A 4,433-nucleotide genomic window follows, 5' to 3' on the forward strand; every position below is an offset into this window, starting at 1 on the left:
ATTCAGGTTGTGATTGGCTGTCATTCCGTATTATGCTAATTAAGCATGCCTGTTTTTTAAACTTTTTAAATTAAAACAATTTTTTAAAATTACGTTTCCACTTAAAACGTTAAAAGTTGTTGTTAAGTGATAGTATTCGAAAAGATGTTATTGCCAGTCTATTTTCCTGTTTATTTCCCAATGGAATCAGAAAGAGCGAAATTATCTCGCCATCAGTTCAAAGTGTGCGGCATATTTAGACCCAGCAGAGGCGGTGGGTAGGTAGTTAGAATTATATGTCAAGAAGTTGTTGGTATAATTTGTTAAGGGAAAAGCGTGGAATGCTGAAATCCGCCTGGAAGTAATGTGGTGATTGTTTTTCAATGTTAAGGCGGTTGAGTGACGTTGTTTTAGTGTACCTACGGTTTGCCATTGGTGATCGTTCGTGTGTTTTTCTCGCAGAGTGAAAAGCAGCGAACGCTGTCTGAGTGGTTTTCTTTAAGATTTTAGTAGACGAATGCGGTTTGGCATTTGCTCCTCCGAGGCAGAGGGATCACGAGGTCAGATATATAGTTTATTTTGTGTTGTTTATGAGTCTTTTTTGCTTTATATGAAGGTTGTTTGCTTTCGTTTTGGGGATGTTGGATCCGCTGTTTTGTCATGTTAACAGATTGGATTCTGTCACATGTCCTACTTTCTTTTTCCATACTTTTTTGTTTTCCCTTTCTCGCTACTTTTCCTGCCCCCACTTTTTTTTTAACTTACTGTTTTTGGATACGACAGCATTTGATTGCGGTCGCTCTCTGAGTTTCTCCAATTCGAAATGTTTTGCTGTTCCTAGGTTTTGAGCAATAGGATACGGCCAACAGTATAGGTGGCTTTCTTTAAAGAGAGTTACAGGCCGGGGACGGTGGCTCACGCCTGTAATCCAGCACTTTGAGAGGCCGAGGCCGAGGCCGAGGCGGAGGGATCACGAGGTCAGGAGATCCAGACCATCCAGGCTAACATGGTGAAACCCCATCTCTACTTAAAATACAAAAAATTAGCCGGGCGTGGTGGTATGCACCTGTAGTCCCAGCTACCTGAGAGGCTGAGGAAGGAGAATCGCTTGAACCCGGGAGGTGGAGGTTGTTGCAGTAAGCCGAGATCGCGCCACTGCACTGGACCCTGGGCAACAAGAGCCGGACTCGGGGGCGGGGGCGGGGGCGGGGGCGGGGGCGGTGGGGAGGGAAGAGAGTTACAAAGGAAAGCAATTTAGTATTCTAATTACTCTTGGGTGCCATGCTTATTTCTTTTATGTTTCTTTCGTAAAATAAAATCTTTTTTTTTTGTTTGTTTGAGACGAGAGTCTTGCTCCCAGGCTGGAGTGCAGTAGTTCGATCTTGGCTCACTTCAACCTCCACCACCTGGGTTCAAGTTATTCTCCTGCCTCAGCCTCCCGAGTAGCTGGGATTAGAGGAGCCGGCCACCACACCCGGCTGATTTTTATATTTTTAGTAGAGACAGGGTTTTGCCGTATTGGCCAGGTTTCTCTTGAACTCCTGACCTCAGGCGATCGCCTGCCTCAGCCTCCCAAAGTGCTGGGATTATAGGCATGAGCCACCATGCCCAGCTGTAAAATAAAATCTTTAATTAGCTTTTTCCTTTTTTTTTGAAACGGAGTCTCGCTCTGTGAGTTCGAGACCAGCCTAGGCAATATAGCGGAATCCTATCTCTACCAAGGGGAAAAAAAATAAAAATAAAAAATGAGCTGGCCATGGTGGCACCGTCTGTAGTCCCAACTACGCGGGAGCGTGAACAGGATGATCGCTTGAGCCAGGGAAGCTGGCTGAGTCCAAAGCTGCAGTGAGCTTTGATCGCCCCACTGCACCCTAGCCTGGGAGACAGAATGAGATCTTGACTCTTAAAAACATTTTTTTAGGGGGGAAGGTATAAAATAGACATAAAATGTATCTTTACCTTTTTTTTTTTTTTTTTTTGAGATGGAGTCTCGCTCTGTCGTGCAGGCTGGAGTACAATGGCACGATCTTGGCTCACTGTAACCTCCTCCTCCCAGGTTCAAGCAATTCAAGAGCCTCAGCCTCCCGAGGAGCTGGGATTACAGGCACCCAACACCACGCCTGGCTAATTTTTGTATTTTTAGTAGAGACGGGGTTTCACCATGTTGGCCAGGCTGGTCTTGAACTCCTGACCTCGTGATCTGCCCACCTCGGCCTCCCAAAGTACTGGGATTACAGGTATGAGCCACCGCACCTGGCCTTGCCATCTGTATTTCTTTGGTGAGTGTCTGTCAGACCTTCTGCCCATTTTTTTTTTTAATTAAAAAAAGCTTTACTGGGGTATAGTTGATATATAATAAACTGTACATATTTACAGTGTACAGTTTGATAAGTTTTGACATTTGTATCACCCATGAAACAGCACCAGTAAGATAATGAGCATATACATCATCCCCAAGTTTCCTCATGCTCTTTTATAATTCCTCCCTCTGCTCTTTCCCCTACACCCCATTCCCAGGCAGCTACTGATCTGCACTCTGTCACTGTATATTAGTTATATTTTCTGTAATTTTGTATCAAGGGAATCATACCATATGTCCTCTTTTTTGTCTTTTTTTTTTTTTTTTGAGACAGAGTCTCACTCTGTCACCCAGGCTGGAGTGCAGTGGCATGATCTCAGCCCACTGCAACCTCCACCTCCTGGGTTCAAGTGATTCTCCTGCCTGAGCCCCACAAGTAACTGGGACTACAGGCACGCACACCACACCCAGCTAATTTTTGTATGTTTAGTGAAGACGGTTTCCCCATGTTGGCCAGGCTGGTCTCGAACTCCTGACCGCATGTGATCCACCCACCTCGGCCTCCCAAAGTCCTGGAATTACAGGCGTGAGCCATCGTGCTCGGCACCCCCACCTTTTTTTGTTTTGTTTTGTTTGAGATGGAGTCTTGCTGTCACCCAGGCTGGAGTGCGGTGGTGCAATCTTGGATCACTAGAACCTCTGCCTCCTGCATTCAAGCGATTCTCCTGCCTCACCCTCCTGAGTAGCTGGGATTACAGGCGTTCGCCACCACACCTGGCTAATTTTTTGTATTTTTAGTGGAGACGGGGTTTCACCATGTTGGCCAGGCTGGTCTTGACCTCCTAACCTCCAGCGATCTGCCTGCCTTGGCGTCGTAAGGTCCTGGATTATATGCATGAGCCACCGCACCTGCCCTTTTGTCTGCTTTCATTTAGCATATTTTGAGATTCAGCTATGTTGTAGCATGTATCAGTAGTTCATTGCTTTCATTGCTAAATAGTATTCCTCTATGGAAAACAGTATGGAGATTTCTCAAAGAACTAAAGGTAGATCTACCATTCAATCCAGCAATCCCACTACTGGTTATCTACTCAAAGGAAAATAAGTCGTAATATCAAAAAGAAACCTACATGCATATGTTTATCATAGCACAATTCACAATCGCAAAGATAAGGAACCAGTCTAAGTGCCCATCAATTGATTTTCAATAAATAAATGTCCATTGTCATCTTCAATAAAGAAAGTGTGGTATATATATACACCATGGAATACTACTCAGCCATAAAAAAGAATGAAATAATGTGGAGTTTTTTTAATTTTTGTTTTTGTTTTGAGACAAAGTCTTGCCGTCACCCAGGCTGGAGTGCAGTGGCGCGATCTCGGGTCACTGCAACTTCCGCCGCCTGGGTTGAAGCAATTCTCCTATCTCAGCCTCCAGAGTAGCTGGGACTACAGGCGCACACCACTACACCCAGCTAACTTTTGTATTTTTAGTAGAGACAGGGTTTCACCATATTGGTCAGGCTGGTCTCAAACTCCTGACCTCAGGTGATCCACCCACCTCAGCCTCCCAAAGTGCTGGGATTACAGATGTGAGCCACCACGCCCGGGCCGAAATGTTTTTTGCAACAACTTGGCTGGAACTGGAGGCCACTGTCTTAAGTGAAGTAGCTCAGGAGTGGAAAACCAAATACCATATATTCTCTCTTATAAGTGGAAGGTAGGCTGGGGGAGTGCAAAGTCATACAGAGTGGTATAATGGACATTGGAGGCTCAGACGGGGAGGGTGGGAGGAGCGTGAAAGATAAAAAACTACATATTGGGTACAATGCACAATCCTTGGGTGACAGTTGCACTAAAATCTCAGACTCCACCGCTATTCAACTCATCCACATAACCTAAAACCACTTGTACCCCAAAAGCTAAATAAATACATAACTATAGTAATAATTATTATTATATTCAATTGTTTTAGCTACATCCTAATTTGTTTATCCAACTTTACCTATTGGATTTATGTTGTTTCTGGGTTTTGACTATTACCAATAAAGCTGCTATGGAAATTTATGTGCATGTCTTTGGATATAAACTTTTTTTTTTCTTTTTTGAGACGGAGTCTCGCTCTGTCACCCAGGCTGGAGTGCAGTGGCGCGAT

The 4,433-nt window shown here is 44.5% G+C and overlaps 1 pseudogene; it reads left to right on the plus strand.

Annotated features, from left to right (window-relative positions):
* Positions 1–275: 275 nt before the first annotated feature.
* On the plus strand, positions 276–472 carry LOC129051480 (small nucleolar RNA U3; annotated as a pseudogene).
* The last annotated feature ends 3,961 nt before the right edge of the window (positions 473–4,433 follow it).

The sequence above is a fragment of the Pongo abelii genome, chromosome 19, assembly GCF_028885655.2.
Source record: "Pongo abelii isolate AG06213 chromosome 19, NHGRI_mPonAbe1-v2.0_pri, whole genome shotgun sequence".
In the NCBI taxonomy this organism is placed as follows: domain Eukaryota; kingdom Metazoa; phylum Chordata; class Mammalia; order Primates; family Hominidae; genus Pongo; species Pongo abelii.